This window comes from Delphinapterus leucas, chromosome 11 (assembly GCF_059928025.1).
Source record: "Delphinapterus leucas isolate spDelLeu-1000000601 "Yukka" chromosome 11, BTC_Dleu_Yukka2, whole genome shotgun sequence".
NCBI classification, from domain to species: Eukaryota; Metazoa; Chordata; class Mammalia; order Artiodactyla; family Monodontidae; genus Delphinapterus; species Delphinapterus leucas.
This window is the reverse complement of record NC_143139.1, coordinates 71,174,161-71,197,896: the sequence shown is the minus strand read 5'-3', so window position 1 is coordinate 71,197,896 and position 23,736 is coordinate 71,174,161.

The following is a 23,736-nucleotide window of genomic DNA, read 5'->3' as shown; positions in this document are numbered from 1 at the left end:
TTCTCGACTCAGCACTGTTGCCATTAACTGTATACTTTTGTGTTGTATTTTAGGATGTTTAGCAGCATCTGTGATCTCTACTCACTAGATGTCTCAGATATGGCCAAATACCCTCTGAGGGGCAAAGTCAGCCCCCTCCCCACTGATTGCCTTAACTTAATGAGAAACTGAGATCTTCTGAAACTAAATTTGGATCCCTGGGAGGGTCCGTCTGTTCCTATTCACTCCATCATCTTCAGGATCCCAACTCAATGTCCGGGATTTTTTTTTTAAAACCAGGGCTTATACTCCCTGGCAAACCCTGAGTCCAATGTTTGTCCACCAGCCCTGAGAATTTGTCGTAAGTTCTACTTTGCTTCTTAATCTTTTAGCTAGCAGTTCCATTATCAGTAGATAGCTCTGAGATAAAGGTACCCCTGAATGCTTTGCATATCTCTCTGAGTTTTTTTAGTTCACCAGTCCCCTGGAAAAGTTTTTTTGTTTGTTTGTTTGTTTTACTATTTTGTCTAGTTTGTTTGCCTTATCTGGAGGGTTGATCCAATTTACCTATAGGATTACTAGAGTAGAAATCTTCCATTCTTTGTTAAAGCCAATCAGATTTTCATTTCCATTACTCCAGTGAAACTGTTCTTATCAAGATTTCTATTCAATGAATTCCATTGGTCAGTTCAGAATCCTCATTTGCTGTACATTCCCTGGTACATATGTTCAGTCTTATTTTGTCTTCTTTCCTATTCACTCCTTCTCCTTCTCTTCCTTCATCATCTTCTCCCTGTCCTGTCAGTGTTGGAGTGCTCCAGGGCTCAGTCCTTGGCCCACTTCTGTCAGAATACACTCATTTCTTGATCTCATTCAATCTACTTTCTTTAAGTAACACAGATATAGCAAATACACCCAATTAATGTATCCGGCCCAGATCCATCTCTTGGATATCTGAGTGTCATCTCAAAGTTAAGGTCCAAAACTGAACTTCTGATCTTACCACAAAAACAAAAACAAAAGAAAAAACACAGAGGGCTTCCCTGGTGGCACAGTGGTTGGGAGTCTCCCTGCCAATGCAGGGGACGCGGGTTCGCGCCCTGCTCTGGGAAGATCCCACATGCCGCAGAGCAACTGGGCCCGTGAGCCACAATTACTGAGCCTGCGCGTCTGGAGCCTGTGCTCCGCAACAAGAGAGGCCGCCATAGTGAGAGGCCCGCGCACCGCGATGAAGAGTGGCCCCCGGTTGCCACAACTAGAGAAAGCCCTCGCACAGAAACGAAGACCCAACACAGCCATAAATAAATAAATTAATTAATTTTTTTTAAAAAAAGGAAAAAACACAGAAACCCCTGCTTAACTTGATGTTTTTAAAAGGAGTTCTTTGTTTCCATTATCCAAATAAAGTCTTGGAAATATTAAAATTATACCCTAGGTTTATACTTCTATTAATTGAAAATTATTTTATGACTTGTGTTGTTTGCTACAGTTAAAAATTATTTATCCAACAGGATAAATTTTATACTAATAACAATTTGGCTGTGATTTAAGTACATCTAAAGGTATATCACTCTTTTTTGTATATGAACAGTGATTTTAGTATCTATTTGTAAGTAACCCTAATAATTCTCATTCTGAGATGAACCCTCTCAAGTGTTGTACTTACATTGGGTCATAAAGACTCTCTAGGATTTTAATCTCAGGCAAAAGGAAATCATGTGTATAATTAAACATAATCATGTAATATTCATATAATGTAAAATATTTGTCATCTAAAATATTTTCAAGGGTGTCAGCATAACACTCCCTCTAAAAGCTTTCAGAACAAAATGTAACCTGAAAGACTGCTGTTTAAAAATAATTCACTCTCTTGAGATATTTGATGGTGAAAACTACTGTAAAACAAATTATCTTCTTCTACTCTTTATGCACAATTGTTTTTAAATAGAAAATTGGGCACTGCTGTGCTTAACTACTTACTGGAAGGATTTCTTTTGTAGGAGAAAATGGGGTGGGGAAAGAAGGATTTGTAGCCTGTAATACTCTCAAGGACAGCTTTACATTTTAAACAATGATGTCATTAAATGATTCCCTTCAAAGGTACAAAGCTAAGTAGATACATGTATTAATTTTAAAAAATGAATAGTGAAATATATACAATAGTGGTTCAAACTTTCTATATCTCAACTTTAACAGCTGTAGAGCTTATTAAAATATCAAAAGAGTCAAATGTGTTTTTTCACTAAACTATTCATTCCTTTTGGAATATAAGTACATTTAAAACTTATTTTAAAATGCAATGATGCTGTATTTCTCTCAGAGCAAAGTTCTTTAATGGCCCCTGTAACTTTCCTCCTTGACCTTTACTTGACCTTACCTCCTACCACTTTGCATTTGGCCCACTCTGCTCTAGCTATATTGAACTCCTCGGATGTTCCTAGCACATTCCCATCTTGGGGCTTTTGCACTGGCTGAGCCCTCGGCTTGGAACAGTCTCCCTTCAGGTATCGAATCCCAGTGGCTCAGTCCCTCACCTCTTCTAGGCTTTGCCCAAATGTCTCAGCAAAGGCCAAACTATCAGCCCCATTTCAAATAGCAATCTTCACCCTTTCTACCGTCAGTGCTCGGGCCAATTATTGTGTTCTGAATTTTTTTCATCACCTTCCAACAAAGAGATTCACAAACTTTATCAGTTCATGGTGCCCTTAGTCTCTTAATAATTTTTTTTCACAGTCCCTCTAGCCAAAAGAAATAGCTAACAATTCCATTTATTAAATAGTTAAGTCCAAACAACTTAATAGCCATTTGAAAAAGTAATAGACATAAGTTAAAAGAAAATAATATTTATATTTTGTTCTTAATTAACTATTCTTACTTACTAATGTGATGTGTGTGCCTGTTGGGCCTTGAATGGCTTGTCAACGCTTGGAAACATAATGGACAACACCACCCTCATTTCCTGATGCACCTTGATTTTTGTTAAGTGTTAGTTTGCTATTGTAGCAACCACTGAAATGCTGGCTCTGAGAAGATGTGATGCCACTAAAAAAAATTTGGCATGAACTCATGAATTTTAAGCTGTAGTAATGTGTACCTTGTCTGATAGATGGTGCTGTGTTCCCCTTGAAAATTTAGATAACCTCCATCGTCCCTGTCATTTTGCTGGATTACAGAGATGCTTTGGCATACAGTTTGGGAACCTTGGTGCTGACCTATTATACAATTATTTATTAGGTGTATTATTTACAGTCTTTTCCACTACCATTCCTCATGACAGAATGTGCTGAAGCACTAGAATTTGTGTCCATTTTGTTCTCTGATATATTTCAAGCACTGTGAATAGTCCTGGCATATGTAGGTTTTCAGTGCACATTTGTAGCATAAATAATTATTGGTCATTTATGTTTGTCTATGAACTCTGTTTATATTTTTGCCAAATTTTCTTTCAGGTTTATCTTTTTATTGGTCTGTGAATATATTTTGTATATCTAGGAAATTAGCCTTCTGATTATATGTTCAGCAAATATTTTCCCAGTTTGTCTTTTTGCTTTTGACATTTTTATGATACTTCTTGCTTCATAGATACCTTAAATTTTTATGTAGTCAATTCTGCCATTTCCTTTTCTTTATAGCCTATAGGTGATATTTCATGTTTAAACAGATTTTGCCCATTACATGATCCTAAATAAAGAAAAAAAATAAAACTGTCCAATTTTTTTCTAATTTATTAGGGTTTGTTTTTCTATTATTATTATTATTTTCAACCACTATTTTACAAGAATTTATTAAACTCTAGGATAGAGATCCAGCTTGATCTTCATCCAAATGGCTAGCCAGCTGTCTCAACACTGCCTATTAAATAATTGCTCTTTCCCCACTGCTTTGAAATAACAGCTTTGCCACACACTAAATCTCCCATGTGTATTTTGGCTCTATTTCTAGAACCGTCGATTCTGTTTTAGTTGTCAGTTTGTTCCTTCTCAGCACTAACCTCTTTGACTTACTATGATTTTGAAAATTGTTTTTAGTTTTGTGTCACAAACTAATAGAGTTTTAATTTGGGAGGCATAGAATATTACCCTTTGAAACTATCCCTTAAAAGTTAATTCCAACAAAACAGCTTGGCAAGTATTAGAAATCACAATTCAAAGAGGACCTAAACAAAAGTTCTCTAGGAGACTTCTTTTTTATCCATTCAACCATTTATCACAGTTCCGGATATATTGTGGGCACATAGAATTTCAATGAATCAAATGCCTTCTAACACTGGAAACAGGGCAGCATGAATGAACTTCTTATACATGAAGTACAGTAAACATAAGTAATGACTGGATTTTTCTATACACAACCAGCAACGTAGTTATCCTGTTATGAAATTTTTAACACAAGGACAGTGATCTCATGAATTCTATCTTGCCCTCAGTGAATACTCCAAAACCTCACAATATGCAGTTAGAAACACAAAGCAAAATATTAATAATCTCTTATTTTTAATGATATTTTTGAATGGACTTTGCTCATATCAATATACTTGATAAGAAACATCACTGCTAAAACATGAAACTAACAGCTAAAGAGCATAATTACCCTCTAAAGACTCAACAAAACCTTTATGCATCTACTTGAATTCAAAAGAGATACTTATGCACATTTGCATATACATATGTAAAAAAGTAAGGTAGTTTTTGGTAATTTGACGTAAATAAACATTCAAAACATCAAGGCTGGCTAAAAAAGATTTCAACAATTTCAACACCCAGCTCAAGTGCTCTCATGAGTAATTTTATTTCTTTTTTGCCTGTCACTCTACATAAGTCCATTAGAAGCAGACAAGACCTAAAAATACAGATTAGAGAGGGTTTTTTTCCTTCATACATATGGGAGACATGGGCTCCTGGTCAACGACAAATACAGAGACAATATCCCTCATTCTTGGCAATGTAACATGCTTTTCTGAGCTGAAGGAAGAATTTTCCTTGGAAACCGACCACAACAGTCCCTCTTCCTTGTAACTAGTAACAAACAGATTCAATGTATAATAGTACAAATGGACCAGTTAGGGTAAAGAACATAAGAACAGAAAGGCACTATGTACCGTTTTAATCAAATTTAAATAACTATATCCCAAGCACCCATTTTTTTTTAGCCCCCAATTTCAGAAGATCTTTGTTTGTAACCACTTATTCTGTGACATAAGAGACTGTTTAACCAACTGCATTATGTGTATTATTTTATCCCTAAGGTTATCATTGAAAGTTCTGGGGCGTTCATACCACTGAAAACATAATTCTGCTGGTACAGTCAGGTAGGAGCATTTCCAGCTTCTACAGAAAATGGACAAAGCTGGGATGTTTCCTGTGCCAATTAGCAGTTTCACTGAGCAAGAAGGAAGTGTGTCTAAAGATTCCTGAATGAGAACCCAGCAAGCTCAGTATCTGAATGAGAACAACCCAGCAAGCTTTCTTGGGCTTTTGGCACGCACAGAGGCCACAGTAAAGAGTTCCCAGGAAGGTCATCCAATTTCAATGAGCCAGAGGGATTATGTGGGAGGGAAGCGCTTGTGTGGCTTGTTCCCTTCAGCACATGTCCAGGGAGGACCTTTGCCAATGCCCGGCACCATAAGGCTTATAAATATCTTCTAGCTGAACTTGTGAATACAGCTTTTCAAATACCAGACAAATGACGGTGCAAAGGAATAAGTTTGGCGAAAATTATGAATTATCTGAAAATTCAGTGAAGCTGCAAATTTGTATTTGGAAGTCACACACACGCCTCAAATATATAATTTGATTTAGTTTCAGGAGACAAGTTTATTTAACTATGGGATACTTATCTGATGATTTGTCTATGCTGCTGTTACTCAGCCATTCGGAAAATGACTAACTTTCCAATGTTTCACCAATACTTTCATTTTAATGGAGGCATACAGCGTTATAGTATAGTTAGTGTCATTTTAGATGTAAAAGTGACACACTTGATTAAGCTAGAATTCTTTCCCCCCTTAGATCTTAATTCATTTAATCCAGGGACAACCTATTCTTTATTTTAAAACTGTAACCTATATTTATTTACCTATGTGCAAGTTTAACTTTTTTTTTCTACACTCTACTGCCTTTCATCAATTTAGCGTTGCTTTTCTTTGAAATTAAGCTTACTGTAATCTTTTCAGATTGCACTTGGTAATATATTTTTCTTATGCCTGATGAAGAGAATAAAACTAATTCAACAAATATATGATTTCCCATTGTCTCTCAAACACTTGTAAGTCACAAGGATATTTAGATAAACAAGCTGCAGGTTTTTCAATCAAAGGGGGAAGAGATGCCAGAGATTAGTAAACAGCTAATAATCATATAGTGTGATAAATGTTTCCCAAAGTCTATTCTCAATCCAGCAACCAGAATGAGCCCTTAAAAAGAGAAGTCAGATCCTGCCCGTTCTCTGCTCAAGCTCTCTATTCAGAGCCAATAGTTTACAAATCCTATATGATCTGGCCCCCATTTTCAGTTTGGCCCACTCTCCTACCTCTCTCACTCCTGTTCTACTACACTGATATGCCTGCTTTTCAGTGGCACACTGACATCGAACATGTTACATATACTCTTGCCTTACTTTTCCCCCAGACATCCACTTACTTTCTTATCTTTGTTCAAATTCCACCACTGTTTTCCTAATAAATTTGTTTATTTATTTATTTATTTTTGGCTGCTTTAGTTCTTTGTTGCTGTGCGAGGCTTTCTCTAGTTGTGATGAGCAGGGGCTACTCTTTGTTGTGGTGCGTGGGCTTCTCATCCTAGTGGCTTCTCTTGTTGCAGAGCACGGGCTCTAGGTGTGCGGGCTTCAGTAGTTGTGGCACACGGGCTCAGTACTTGTGGCTCGAGAGCTCTAGAGCTCAGGCTCAGTAGTTGTGGCGCACGGGCTTAGTTGCTCCGCAGCATGTGGGATCTTCCCAGACCAGGACTCGAACCCGTGTCCCCTGCATTGGCAGGAGGATTCTTGACCACTGTGCCACCAGGGAAGCCCAAATTTCACCTCTTTAGTGAGATCTTCCCTGATCACCCTATTGCAGTCTCTCCCCAGCACCCTCTACCTCCTTTTCCAAGATTTATTTATCCATAATTGATCTCCAAAATACTTAAAAAAATTTTTAAAATAAATTTATTTATTGTTTGTTTTTTTTTATTTTTGGCTGTGTTGGGTCTTCGTTGCTGTGCGAGGGCTTTCTCTAGTTGAGGTGAGTGGGAGCAACTCTTTGTTGCGGTGTGCCGGTTTCTCATTGTCGTGGCATCTGTTGTTGCGGAGCACAGGCTCTAGGCGCGTGGGCTTCAGTAGTTGTAGCACGTGGGCTCAGTAGTTGTGGCTTGTGGGCTCTTGAGCACAGGCTCCGTAGTTGTGGTGCACGGGCTTAGTTACTCCATGGCATGTGGGATCTTCCCGGGCCAGGGCTTGAACCTGTGTCCCTTGCATTGGCAGGCAGATTCTTAACCACTGCACCACCAGGGAAGCCCCCAAAATACTTTTATCTCCATAATACTTTATATCCCTTTACATCTTACCATTTTGTTGGTGGTTAGTTTCTGTCTTGCCCTCTAGAATATAGGCTCTATGAGGGCTGAGATTTTTGTCAACTTGCTAATTTCTATGTTTCCAGTGCCTATAAAAGAACCTGGTACATACAAAATGCTCAATAAATACATATGTTGAATAAATGAATGTCTATTTGAAGTAAGAACAAGGTACAATGGAACAGAGAATAAAAACCTAAATGATTGTTGCTCATGAGATAAAGAAAGCTTCACAGAGGTTGTAACAATTTAGGTTGGCTTTAAAAGAAGAGTAGATATTAATATTTTCCAATTATAGAAATGGGGTGGGGGGGACATCGTAATCATGGAGAACAGTGTATCAGGATGCTTTGAATAGCTAATAATAGAAAACCTGACTCAGAATGGACTAGTCAATGACAAAATGCATTGACTCATGTAACTGGAGGTCCTAAAGTCAGGAAGGCATCATGATTGGCTTCACCCAGGGGCTCTGGCTCTGTTTCTCTATGATACGTCATCTCAGGAGTGGCTTTGCCTTAGGCTGGCTTCCCTCTTCAGAGCAAAGCAGCTATAATGGTTCCAAGATTCAAACCCTCACATTACAATACCTAAAGGAAAGGAGAAAACTCTCAGAACAGTAGGTACCCTTCTTTCTCAGATCCCAAGCCTATTTTTTTTTTAACATCTTTACTGGAGTACAATTGCTTTACGATGGTGTGTTAGTTTCTGCTTTATAACAAAGTGAATCAGTTATACATATACATATGTTCCCATATCTCTTCCCTCTTGCGTCTCCCTCCCTCCCACCCCTCTAGGTGGTCACAAAGTACCGAGCTGATCTCCCTGTGTTATGCAGCTGCTTCCCACTAGCTATTTTACATTTGGTAGTGTATATATGTCCATGCCACTCTCTCACTTTGTTCCAGCTTACCCTTCCCTCTCCCCGTGTCCTCAAGCCCATTCTCTACATCTGCATCTTTATTCCTGTGTCCTCCTAGGTTCTTCATGACGTCTTTTTTTTTTTTTTTAGATTCCATATATATGTATTAGCATACGGCATTTGATTTTCTCTTTCTGACTTACTTCACTCTGTATGACAGACTCTAGGTCCATCCACCTCACTACAAATAATTCAATTTCATTTCTTTTTCTGCCAAGCCTATTCTTCAATCAACTACTTTGGCTACGGATATGCCATAGACCAAGTGATTGACACCTGGTTTATATGAATCAATCACAAAGGTAAGTGGAAATGGATTCCCACGTTTGGATTAAATTAATCACAGCCACCCTTGGATCTGGAGGTGGAGTCATTTTCCCTCCAAGTCCATGATTACTATCCAATGGCTGAGAGGGTTGTTGAGAAAACCATCATAATATCCATAATAAATAGGTAAGAACATAATATATTGGGATAACACTGTGTGTTCTTAGAAGAACGCTTAAAGAATAGAGGGATTTGAGGGGCTTCCCTGGTGGTCCAGTGGTAAAGAATCTGCCTTACAGTGCAGGGGATGTGGGTTCGATCCCTGGTCAGGGAACTAAGATCCAACATGCCACAGAGCAACTAAGCCTGCACACCACAACTACTGAGCCCACACACCTCAACTAGAGAGTCTGCATGCCACGAACCGCAGAGTCCACACGCTCTGGAACGCACAACACATCTACAGAGCCCACGCACCCTGGAGCCTGCGCACCACAACTAGAGAAGAGAAAACCCACACGCCACAACTAGAGAGAAGGCCACACGCTGCAACAAAGAGCCCGTGCACTGCAATGAAAGATCCCGCATGCCTTAGCGAAGATCCTGCGTGCCACAGCTAAGACCTGACACAGCCAAAAATAAATACAATTAATAAAGTAAATAATAAATAAATCTAAGAAAAAAAAAGAATGGACGGAGTTGATTCTAGAAAGGTTAAGTTGAGGTGAGATGAGTCAGGGCCCTGTAGAACTGGATATAAAGATGAGACTTTATCATGGAGCTGCTAAAAAGCCACTGAAGTTTTTTAAAGCAAGACAGTGTCATGAAGAGTGCTGTTTATTTCCTTGGTATTTTAACTACTTTAGAAAAATAATTCTGCAAGCAATATTAAAAACTAGATTGGAAAAATTTACAGAAAGAAAAGTCATCTAAGGTGCTATTGTAATAGTCCACCACAGGTTGAAGTGAGACAAAGGGAGAGAAACTTAATTGGAGAGATATTTTTCGCAAAATAACAATACAAATATAGATGATAAATAAGAGGAAAGAGAGCTGACTCTGAGATCTATAATCTGGAGGACTGGTATGTATAATGGCTCTCAACAGAAAAAAAAAAAAGAAAAGAGGACCCACAATTAGAAGGAGTATATTGGAGAGGAAAGTTATGAAGAAATTCTACACAAGATTGAATCAAGAATACTGTGGGAGAACTGGGAACAGTAGAACCAATTATTTCTGAGTGACAGAAAGTATAGTGGATTTTTGTTGTGTTTTGATTGCTTCACTAGCATTCATTTCCCCTTGTTCATAGCACCCTAATTCCCTTTGGGGGAAGTACTGCTTCTCTGTTGATTACAGTCTGATGGGGTGTAAGTGGAGGGCTTCCACTTAGCCAAGAAGTAACATCTGTAAACCAAGCCTAAGTCACTTGGATGCTCTCTTCCTGAAGGCTTAGTAATGGGCAGAGTGAAAAGAGACTAGAAACAACTGTATTCATCCCAGAGGTCAGGCTGGAATACCAAGCTGTTTTTGCTGTCAAAGAGACTGTTTTATAATTCCTTCTGTGGTTTCCTTGGTTCCTGTAACTTTCCAAGTCCCCATCTCCAGGCTTCTTTTTAATACTATGATCTCACAATATCTTTCTGATAAATTCATTTTTTCTTCAGGAGAGTCCATTTGTGTCACCCTAGTCAAAGAACATTAGCTGATACAGAAGGGAGAGAGAAAGATGCTGAAAGAATAATGTTAGAGTAAATAGCAAAATTGAGGATGTTCTTGTAAGCTGTACAAATTCTAGGTCACATAAAAACTAGACTATCATTTTTTGTGAATTAGGGGCTTGAGAAGAACCATAAAGGTTTTTTTTCTTTCTTTCTTTTTTTTAACTGTTACTGAAAGGAATGTGTAAAGGGACTAAGAATGATTAAAAGGATTGCTTATCTTACTGAGGCTGAAAAACATAAAATTTTAATGGAGCCAAACCAACATAATTATGCAGTTTTATGTAACAGTGTTTAGAAATCCTAGAATGGAATTAAAGAATGCAAATCAGTAGAGTGATCCAGATTTAGAGATTAATGGACTATATGCTCCAGTTAACAGTCAAGGGAGTAAGAGAATGAGTAGCTGATATACACTTGACATGATGAACCCTGGGATTCTGCCTGGGTAGGAAGTTATCTAGATCATATATATGGAAGTGGGTAAAATCAGTAATACCTTCACCTATAAGGCTGTGGCAAGGATAGGATTCAGGATTAAACAATTTCAGGAAGGATATTTATCCAGATTGGCAGCACAGACCAAGGGAAAACCCAGTCTATGATCCAAGAGGGAAAATAATTATAATCCTAAATGCAGCAAGCCCAGAGAGTAATAAAATGCCATAAATGTCAAAATTAGTGATAAATTTGCTTATCTATGGGAGTATGGTGTGATCCAACAAACTCGGAGAATGTTTATAGCAGCAAGGCACAGAGGTATACCTGCTTGTTGAAAGTGCTTCTAATAAGATGAAATGAAGCTTAGACCCTAATAAACTGAAAGATAATAATAAATAAATTGGGGAAAGGGAAGCTAATGATGAAAGCAAAAGTAAACTTACTAAAACTGAGGAAGTAGAAGAGGTGGAGGGTTCATCTGGAGAGAGAAATCTCAGGGTTCAAGATATTAGAGGTATAGACAGCCAAGTGAGTGCTTAGAGGTAAAGTTATTAAGTTAAAACAGATCAGGGCAATGGAACTACAGTATTAAATAAGTCATAAACATGGAAATTATTTATGATTGTTGGAAAGTTATTAGAAGGAAGTGTGAAAAAATTGTTAACATCCTTGGTGAAAACAGTTTCTGACAGGCTAGTCAATGATAAAGGGACAGATTGAGAGATGACAGTCAAGGGGGAAATGATTGAAACTGGAGAGAGTATAGACTACTACAAAAGAATTGTACTAGGAAGAACCCTGGTTTTGTAGTAACTGTGTCTATTCTCACTCTGACCTTCCTTTCCTTTCCTTGACCTTTGGCTCAGCCTTCTTGAAATGAAATGATGCCCCTGCTCATATGAGACCCATATCATTATTGTGAGTACCAGGCCTCCCTTATACAGACATCTTCCTTCTACAGGTTCAGTTTCGTCATCAAAAGTTTCACCCACAGGCTTAGGAGACAGAGGGGAGAACGTTGAGTTCCCTGGCCTGCAAGATGGCGATCAAGGAGGTAGAAAAGACCCTATAATGGGTTCAGCAAAGGTGCTGGACATACCAGCTGCCTGAGGGGCACAAGAGTCTTGGGTGTGATGCCTGGAACAAGGATAAATAGCATCTTGAGAACATAATTCAGATTCTTCATAGGGGAAGCGTCTTTGTAAAACATAATTTTTAAGATGATTCATAGTAATAAAGAGCATGGACTTTGAAATCAGACAAATCTTGATTAAAATGTTGGCTCTGCCACTTAATTGTGTAAACTCGATCAACTTCCTTACCTCTCTGAGCCTGTTTCATCATCTTTAAAATAGCTAATAATACTTTCTCATGGATAAAGAAGATGTGGCACATATATACAATGGAATATTACTCAGCCATAAAAAGAAACGAAATTGAGTTATTTGTAGTGAGGTGGATGGACCTAGACTCTATCATACATAGTGAAGTAAGTCAGAAAGAGAAAGACAAATACCATATGCTAACACATATATATGGAATCTAAGGAAAAAAAAAAGGTCATGAAGAACCTAGGGGTAAGACAGGAATAAAGACACAGACCTACTAGAGAATGGACTTGAGGATATGGGTAGGGGGGAGGGTAAGCTGTAACAAACTGAGAGAGTGGCATGGACATATATACACTACCAAACGTAAAATAGATAGCTAGTGGGAAGCACCCGCATGGCACAGGGAGATCAGCTCAGAGCTTTGTGACCACCTAGAGGGGTGGGAGGGAGGGAGACGCAAGAGGGAAGAGATATGGGAACATATGTATAACTGATTCACTTTGTTATAAAGCAGAAACTAGCACACCATTGTAAAGCAATTATACTCCAATAAAGATGTTAAAAAAAAAAAAGACTTGCTATAAAGCTATAGTAATAGAAGCAATGTGACATCAGTGAAGGAAAAGGCAAATAGATCAATGGAATAGAATAGGCAGCTCAGAAATAGACCCACATAAATAGAGTCACGAGATTTTTGACAAAGAAGCAAAGTCAATACAATGGATCAAAGGCACTTTTTGTAACAAACACTGCTGGAAAAACTGTACATCCACATGCAAAAACAATGAATCTAGACACAGATCTTAAACTCTTCACAAAAAATTAACTCAAAATTGATCTCAGAGCTAAATTATAATGCAAAACTATAGGGAGGAGGAACCAAGATGGCGGAGTAGAAGGGCGTGCTCTCACTCCCTCTTGCGAGAACACCAGAATCACAACTAGCTGCTGGACAATCATCGACAGGAAGACACTGGAACTCACCGAAAAAGATACCCCACATCCAAAGACAAAGGAGAAGCCACAATGAGACTGTAGGAGGGGTGCAATCACAGTAAAATCAAATCCCATAACTCGTGGGTGGGTGATTCACAGACTGGAGAACACTTATACCACAGAAGTCCACCCACTGGAGGGAAGGTTCTGAGTCCCACGTCAGGCTTCCCAACCTGGGGGTCCGGCAATGGGAGGAGGAATTCCTAGAGAATCAGATTTTGAAGCCTAGTGGGAATTGATTGCAGGACTTTGACAGGACTGGGGGATACAGAGACTCCACTCTTGGAGGGTACACACAAAGTAGTGTGCTCATCAGGACCCAGGGGAAGGAGCAGTGACCCCAGGGAAGACTGAACCAGAGCTACCTGCTAGCGTTGGAGGGTCCCCTGCAGAGGCGGGGGTGGCACTGTTTCACCATGGGGACAAGAACACTGGCAGGAAAAGTTCTGGGAAGTACTCCTTGGCATGAGCCCTCCCAGAGTCTGTCATTAACCCCAGGAAAGAGCCCAGGTACTCTCCAGTGTTGGGTTGCCTCAGGCCAAACAACCAACAGTGAGAGAACACAGCCCCACCCATCAACAGTCAAGTGGATAAAAGTTTTACTGAGCTCTGCATACCAGAACAACAGTCAGCTCCGCCCACCTCCAGTTCCTCCCATCAACCCTCTTAGATAGCCTCATCCACCAGAGGGCAGACAGCAGAAGCAAGAAGAACAACAATCCTGCAGCCTGTGGAACAAAAACCACATTCACAGAAGGACAGACAATATGAAAAGGCAGAGGGCTATATACCAGATGAAGGAACAAGATAAAACCCCAGAAACACAACTAAATGAAGTGGAGATAGGCAACCTTCCAGAAAAAGAATTCAGAATAATGATAGTGAAGATGATCCAGGACCTTGGAAAAACAATGGAGGCAAAGAGCGAGAAGATGCAAGAAGTGTTTAACAAAGACCTAGAACAATTAAAGAACAAACAAACAGAGATGAACAATACAATAACTGAAATGAAAACTACACTAGAAGGAATCAATAGCAGAATAACTGAGGTAGAAGAATGGATCAATGACCTGAAAGACAGAATGGTGGAATTCACTGCTATGGAACAGAATAAAGAAAAAAGAATGAAAAGAAATGAAGACAGCCTAAGAGACGACTGGGACAACATTAAATGCAGCAACATTTGCGTTATAGGGGTCCCAGAAGGAGAAGAGAGAGAGAAAGGACCTGAGAAAACATATGAAGAGATTATAGTCAAAAACTTCCCTGACATGGGAAAGGAAAGAGCCACCCAAGTCCAGGAACCACAGCAAATCCCATACAGGATAAACCCAAGGAGAAACAAACTGAGAAACATAGTAATCAAATTGGCAAAAATTAAAGACAAAGAAAAATTATTGAAAGCAGCAAGGGAAAAACGACAAATAACATACAAGGGAGCTCCCATAAGGTTAACAGCTGATTTCGCAGCAGAAACTCTACAAGCCAGAGGGAGTGGCATGATATACTTAAAGTGATGAAAGGGAAGAAGCTACAACCAAGATTACTCTACCAGGCAAGGATCTCGTTCAGATTCCATGGAGAAATCAAAAGTGTTACAGACAGGCAAAAACCTAAGAGAATTCAGCACCACCAAACCAGCTCTACAACAAACACTAAAGGAACTTCTCTAAGTGGGAAAAACGAGAGAAGAAAACGACCTACAAAAACAAACCCAAAACAATTAAGAAGGGCTTCTCTGGTGGCCCAGTGGTTGAGAGTCCGCCTGTTGATGCAGGGGACACGGGTTCGTGCCCCGGTCCAGGAAGATCCTACAGGCCACGGAACGGCTAGGCCCGTGAGCCATGGCTGCTGAGCCTGCGCATCCGGAACCTGTGCTCCACAACGGGAGAGGCCACAACAGTGAGAGGCCCGCGTACCACAAAAAAAAAAAAAAAAAAAAAAAAGAAAACAATTAACAAAATGGTCATAGGAACATTCATATCGATAATTACCTTAAACGTGAATGGATTAAATGCTCCAACCAAAAGACACAGGCTTGCTGAATGGATACAAAAACAAGACCCATGTATATGCTGTCTACAATAGACCCACTTCAGACCTAGCAACACATGCAGACTGAGAGTGAGGGGACGGAAAAAGATATTCCATGCAAATGGAAATCAAAAGAAAGATGGAGTAGCAATACTCACATCAGATAAAATAGACTTTAAAATAAAGCATGTTACAAGAGACAAGGAAGGACACTACATAATCATCAAGGGATCAATTCAAGAAGATATAACAATTATAAATATATATGCACCCAAAACAGGAGCACCTCAACACATAATGCAACTGCTAACAGCTTTAAAAGAGGAAATCAACAGTAACACAATGATAGTGGGGGACTTTAAAACCTCACTTACACCAATGGACAGATCATCCAAAGTGAAATTAAATAAGGAAACAGAAGCTTTAAATGAAACAAGAGACCAGGTAGATTTAATTGATATTTATTGGACATTCCATCCAAAAACAGCAGATTATGCTTTCTTCTCAAGTGAGCACAGAACCTTCTCCAGGATAGATCACATCTTGGGTAACAAATCAAGCCTCAGTAAATTTAAGAAAATTGAAATCATATCAAGCATCTTTTCTGACCACAACTCTATGAGATTAGAAATGAATTACAGGGAAAAAAATGTAAAAAACCACAAACACATGGAGGCTAAACAATACATTACTAAATAACGAAGAAATCACTGAAGAAATCAATGAGGAATTCAAAAAATACCTGGAGACAAATGACAATGAAAACACGATGATCCAAAACCTATGGGATGCAGCAAAAGCAGTTCTAAGAGGGAAGTTTATAGCTATACAAGCCTACCTCAAGAAACAAGAAAAATCTCAAATAAAGAATCTAACCTTACACCTAAAGGATCTAAAGAAGAACAAACAAAACCCAAAGTTAAAAGATGGAAAGAAATCATCAAGATCAGAGCAGAAATAAATGAAATAGAAACAAAGAAAATAATCGCAAAGATCAATAAAACTAAAAGCTGGCTCTTTGAGAAGATAAATAAAACTGATAAAGCATTAGCCAGACTCATCAAGAAAAAGAGGGAGAGGACTCAAATCAATAAAATTAGAAATGAAAAAGGAGAAGTTACAACAGACACAGCAGAAATACAAAGCATCCTAAGAAACTACTACAAGCAACTCTATGCCAATAAAATGGACAACCTGGAAGAAATGGACAAATTCCTAGAAAGGTATAACCTCCCAAGACTGAACCAGGAAGAAACAGAAAATATGAACACACCAATCACAAGTAATGAAATTGGAACTGTGATTAAAAATCTTCTAACAAACAAAAGTCCAGGACCAGATGGCTTCACAGGTGAATTCTATCAAACATTTAGAGAAGAACTAACAGCCATCCTTCTCAAACTCTTCCAAAAAATTGTAGAGGAAGGAACACTCCCAAACTCATTCTATGAGGCCACCATCACCCTGATACCAAAACCAGACAAAGATACTATAAAAAAAATCCAAAATTACAGACCAATATCACTGATGATTACAGATGCAAAAATCCTCAACAAAATACTAGCAAACAGAATCCAACAACACATTAAAAGGATCATACACCACGATCAAGTGGGATTTATCCTGGGGATGCAAGGATTCTCAATATACGCATATCAATCAATGTGATACACCATATTAACAAATTGAAGAATAAAAACCATATGATCATCTCAATAGGTGCAGAAAAAGCTTTTGATAAAATTCAACATTCATTTATGATAAAAACTCTACAGAAAGTGGGCATAGAGGGAAACTAGCTCAATATAATAAAGGCCATATATGACAAACCCACAGCAAACATCATTCCCAATGGTGAAAAACTGAAAGCATTTCCTCTAAGATCAGGAAGAAGACAAGGATGCCCACTCTCACCACTATTATTCAACATAGTTTTGGAAGTCCTAGCCTCAGCAGAGAAGAAAAAAAAATAAAAGGAATATAATTGGAAAAGAAGAAGTAAAACTGTCACTGTTTGCAGATGACATGATACTATACATAGAGAATCCTAAAGATGCCACCAGAAAACTACTAGAGCTAATCAATGAATTTGCTAAAGTTGCAGGATACAAAATTAAGGCACAGAAATCTCTTGCATTCCTATACACTAATGATGAAAAATCTGAAAGGGAAATTATAGAAACACTCCCATTTACCACTGCAACAAAAAGAATAAAATACCTAGGAATAAACCTACCTAGGGAGACAAAAGACCTGTATGCAGAAAATATAAGACACTGATGAAAGAAATTAAAGACGATACAAATAGATGGAGAGATATATCATGTTCTTGGATTGGAAGAATCAATATTGTGAAAATGACTATACTACCCAAAGCAATCTACAGATTCAAAGCAACTCCTATCAAACTACCAATGGCATTTTTTATGGAATGGAACAAATCATCTTAAAATTTGTATGGAGACACAAAAGACCCCGAAGAGCCAAAGCAGTCTTGAGGGAAAAAATCGGTGCTGGAGGAATCAGACTCCCTGACTTCTGACTATACTACAAATCTACAGTAATCAAGACAACATGGTACTGGCACAAAAACAGAAACATAGATCAATGGAACAAGATAGAAAGCCCAGAGATAAACCCACGCACCTATGGTCAACTAATCTATGACAAAGGAGGCAAAGACATACAATGGAGAAAAGAGAGCCTCTTCAATAAGTGGTGCTGGGAAAACTGGACAGCTACATGTAAAAGAATGAAATTAGAACACTCCCTAACACCATACACAAAAATAAACTCAAAATGGATTAGAGACCTAAATGTAAGACCAGACACTATAAAACTCTTAGAGGAAAACAGGAAGAACACTCTTTGACATAAATCACAGCAAGGTCTTTTTTGATCCACCTCCTAGAGAAATGGAAATAAAACCAAAAATAAACAAATGGGGCCTAATGAAACTTAAAAGCTTTTGCACAGCAAAGGAAACCATAAACAAGATGAAAAGACAACTCTCAGATTGGGAGAAAATATTTGCAAACGAATCAAGGGACAAAGGATTAATCTCCAAAATACATAAACAGCTCATGCAGCTCAATATTAAAAAAACAAACAACCCAATCCAAAAATGGGCAGAAGACCTAAATAGACATTTCTCCAAAGAAGACATACAGATGGCCAAGAAGCACGTGAAAAGCTTCTCAACATCACTAATTATTAGAGAAATGCAAATCAAAACTACAATGAGGTATCACCTCACACCAGTTAGAATGGGCATCATCAGAAAATCTACAAACAACAAATGCTGGAGAGGGTGCGGAGAAAATGGAACCCTCTTGCACTGTTGGTGGGAATGTAAATTGATACAGCCACTATGGAGAACAGTATGGAGGTTCCTTGAAAAAGTAAAAATAGAATTACCATATTATCCAGCAATCCTGCTACTGGGCATATACCCAGAAAAAAACATAATTCAAAAAGACACATGCGCCCCAATTTTCATTGCAGCACTATTTTCAATGGCCAGGTCATGGAAGCAACCTAAATGCCCATCAACAGATAAATGGATAAACAAGTGGTGGTATATATATATATACTATGGAATATTACTCAGCCATAAAAAGGAACGAAACTGGGTCATTTGTTGAGATGTGGATGGATCGAGAGACTGTCATACAGAGTGAAGTAAGTCAGAAAGAGAAAAACAAATATCGTATATTAACGCATGTAGGTGGAACCTAGAAAAATGGTACAGATGAACTGGTTTGCAGGGCAATAGTTGAGACACAGAAGTGGAGAACAAATGTATAGACACCAAGGGGGGAAAACTGCGGTGGGGTAGGGATGGTGGTGTGCTGAATTGGGCGATTGGGATTGACATGTATACAGTGATGTGTATAAAATTGATGACTAATAAGAACCTGCAGCATAAAAAAACAAACAAACAAAAGAAACAACTAATACTAAACTTTCTTTGGGTTGTTTGTATGGAAATGTGTTAATATAAATGTTTCAGACATCACATGAATTTTCTAAAAATCTTATATGTTCTCGTATAATGTTATAAGTCATATTTCTAATTATTACTTTAAAATGTATATCTCAGAAATATCTAAATTTCCTTGTGAATTGCATTATTATGAACTTTCATCAAATCTTTAACCGTGGTCATTTCTAAGTCTTGTGTCATTACAGACAGTTCTGGGTGTACTCTGACGCTTTTGCAAATATGTTCCTATAAAAGGGTTCCATCTTCAAGGAATTCATGGAAAAGACTCAACAAGTACAGGTTTCTGGTAACTGACTATACTGCTGAGCTGAATGAATAAGCATTTTCAGAACTCTAATGGAAAACTGATGGATTCATAAAAGTGCTAACAAAAGATCAAGATGAAAAAAAGAATTAATTACATGGGAGTGAGTGAACTGATGAGGATGATTATAATTTTTGTGACCTTCTGTTTGAATAAAAAAAAAAATCCCACAAGGACTCAGAGTCAAAAGATATACAAATCAATTTTCACTGCAAAGTATAGGAGCTGTTACAGTGGAGGATTCCTGGACTGAATGTCAATATTATGACATAGTATGAGTGTGTTTCGTGTTTGGTAATTGCAATCATTGTTGCTTTTGTTGTGGTCATCCATTTCAATGCTTGGTGTCAGTTTATTTATCTCTTGTAAAAATAAAATATAGTGTGTGTGTGTGAAAAAAAATGCAAAACTATAAAACTCCTAGAAGATAACATAGAAGAAAACCTAGATAATATTGGGTATGGTAATATCTTTAAAATTTTAAATACAACACGAAAGGCACAATCCATGAAAGAAGTCATTAATAAGCTAGGCTTCAATAAAATTAAAAAGACAGTGTCAAAAGGATGAGAAGACAAGCCTTTCACTGGGAGAAAATATATGCAAAAGACACACCCAAGATAGACAAAGAATTCTTGACACTCAACAATAAGAAAACAAGTTGATTTAAAAATGGACATCTCGGGCTTCCCTGGTGGTGCAGTGGTTGAGAGTCTGCCTGCCGATGCAGGGGACACGGGTTCATGCCCCGGTCTGGGAAGATCCCACATGCCACGGAGCGGCTGGGCCCGTGAGCCATGGCCGCTGAGCCTGCGTGTCCAGAGCCTGTGCTCCGCAACGGGAGAGGCCACAACAGTGAGAGGCCCATGTATCGGAAAAAAAAAAAAAAAAAGGACATCTCACTTAAGAAGATATATAGATGGCAAATAGGTAAATGAAAAGATGCTCCAATCATATGTCATCAGGGAAATGCAAGTTAAAACAATGAGATATCACTATACACTATTAGAATGACCAAAATCCAGAACACTGACAACACCAAATGCTGTTGAATATGGGGAGCAGCAGGAACTCTCATTCATTGCTGGTGGGGATGTGAAATAATAGAGCCAGTTTGGAAGACGGTTTGGCAGTTTCATATAAAACTTAACACACCTTTACCATACAATCAAGAAACTGTTCCCTTAGTATCTGCCTAAAGGAGTTGAAAACTTGTGTCCACACAAAAACCTTCACACTGATTTTCATAGCAGCTTATTCATAATGCTAAAAGATGTCCTTCAGTAGGCACATGGATAAATCAACTGTGATACATCCAGACAATGGAATAGTATTCAGCACTAAAAATAAATGAGATATGAAGCTGTGAAAAGACATGGAGGAAAGATAAACATCTATTAGTAAGTTAAAGAAGCCAATCTGAAAAGGCTACATACTATTATGATTCCGACTCTATGACATTCTGGAAAAGGCAAAACTATGGAAACAGTAAAAAGATCAGCAGTTGCCAGAGTTTGGAGGAGGGATGAATAGGCAGAGTGCAGAGGATTTTTATGGCAGTGAGAATACTTTGTATGATCTTATAATAGTGGGTACATGTTATTAAAAATTTGTCTAAACCTAGAGAATGTAAAACACCAAGAGTAAACCCTAATGTAAGCTATGGACTTGGCATAATAGTGGTGTATCAATATAGGCTCATCAATTGTAACAAATGTACCACTTTGGTGGGGGATGTTGATAATGAGGGATAATGCATGTGTGGGGGCAGGGAGTATGTGGGAAATCTCTGTACCTTCTGTTTAATATTGCTGTGCACCTAAAACTGCTCTAAAAAAGTAAGGTCTATTAAAAATAAACAAACCAAAAGAGCAACTAAACTATTCAGGAAATAATTTTCTTGATTTAATAAGAAACTGTATCTTGGAGATCAGAATGACTCTCTTAGTTATAACACTATCACACTGACTAAAAGAGTCACTGCTTAAGTAAAGTTCACTGGAGAAGTCGAAAATAGTTGTACACTTTCTAGAGATCAATTTAAGTGACCTATTTCCAAATGCACATGTTTTTGATACATGACTTCCCCATTTCCGATCCTTATGATTGTAAAATACCTGGCACACCAGTACTCCTCAGAGAATTCTTGATAACATACAGCACTACAAGGTTTTCCACTGCAAAGTTTTAGGAAGAATCTATTTAGCTGGATGAATATCACAACCTTTGGAAAATAAAATTGGTCCACTATCTCAATACTAGTTACAAAAGCATTATCATTACAAGAAAGAACTGGACTCACCAGTTCTCAAAACTACTACTAGCTAGCAGGTATTCAGCAGTTATCTTGTGCCCAGGCATATGCTGAGCATTTTATATATGTTTTATTTAAATATCCTAATAATTTAGGAGATACCTACTGTCATCATTACATTTTACAGATGAGGAATAGGGAAATTAAGTTCTTGTTTAAACTCATATAAATAGTAAGTGAATGTACTGGGTTGAAATAGTGTTCCCCCATAATTCATGTCCACTCAGAATTTCAGAATATGACCTTATTTAAAAATAGGATTTTTGCAGGTGTAATTTTAAGGTGGGCCCTAATTCCAATGACAAGTATCGATATAAGAAGGCCATGTGAAGAAATGGAGACACACAGGGAAAAAAGCCATATGAAAACAGAAGCAGGGATTGGAGTCATGCATCTCCAAGCCAAGGAACTTCAAGGATTGCAGAGAACACGTACTCCCTCAGAATATCCCAAAGGAACCAACTCAGCTGACACTTTGATTTCTGATTTGGGGCCTCCAGAATTGTGAGAGAATAAATTTCTCAGTTTTAAGTCACGCAGTTTGCGGTAATCTGTGGTAGCAACCTGAGGGAAATAGTACAGTAAAGAACTATCTTGAATCCAGGTCTGATTTAAAGGGTAACCTTTCAGTCATTTTACTGTGATAATCTCAGAAGGTCTTATGCAAGTGCCTATCATATCACTAACCATGCTTTATGGCAATTATCTGTAACTAAGGGTAGAGAATATTCATTTTTACTCCAGGCTGATATACTGCACATTTAACCAAGTCATGAAAAAAATAAATAAATATCCATTGCTTTAAACAGAAAAATCCTTCCTCCCTTTCTAGTTCTCCCATTCCTTACACATAACAGGTAAATGCTTTGGTTAATATCAACAACAATGAAGAAAATAGTGGGTATAATTATGTTGTTACACATATTTCTATAGTTTATGAGTTTATTACTTCAAAGTTAATCCCTCATTTTTTTTTGGTTTTTTTCTTTGTTTTTAATTTTTATTGGAGTATAGTTGATTTAAAATATTGTAATCCCTCATTCTTTTTTTAAAATCATTTATGATACCTGTAATTTTCATTTTTAGATTTTTTTAATTCTGCATTTGGAACTGACTTTTTAAAAATTTTTATTGGAGTATAGTTGATTTACAATGTTGTGTTAGTTTCGGGTGTACAGCAAAGTGAATCAGTTATACATATACATATATCCACTCTTTTTTAGATCATTTTTCCATATGGGTCATTACAGAGTATTGACTGGAGTTCCCTGTGCTATACAGTAGGTCCTTATTAGTTACCTATTTTATATATAGTAGTATATATGTTTCAATCCCAATCTCCCAATTTATCCCTCTCCCCCTTTTCCCTCCGTTAGCTATAATCCCTCATTCTTAAAGTCATGTTCTGATTGTGAATGATCTTATATTTGGTTTGTTCATTATATCATGCCTTGTTATAGGTAAGACTTAAAGCAATTACTTCATAACAATGCAATAAAATAAACTAAAAAAATAATTGCATGTGAAAATGGGACAAAGCACAGAATGAAAGAAAAGTTAACATAAAGGTAAGAGCAATGTTTGAACAGAAAACACATAGAATAGATTCTTGACCTTGTTAGAGATGGGCCACAAATTGGTCACTAAATTGGAACAGAAATGCTAGAATAAGAAGATATACTCAGAGTGTCCTCAATCTAAAACTTATCAGTTGCTCAGGAGGCCCTTAATGGGTTATTCCAGGCTGAAGACCAGGAAGGAGATTTCTCCCAGGCCTCCACATGAAGAAGGGAATTCTGTGCATTGGGTCTTAAGCTGTGCTGTCTTTTGGGGGAACAGGATTCCATCATCTCAAG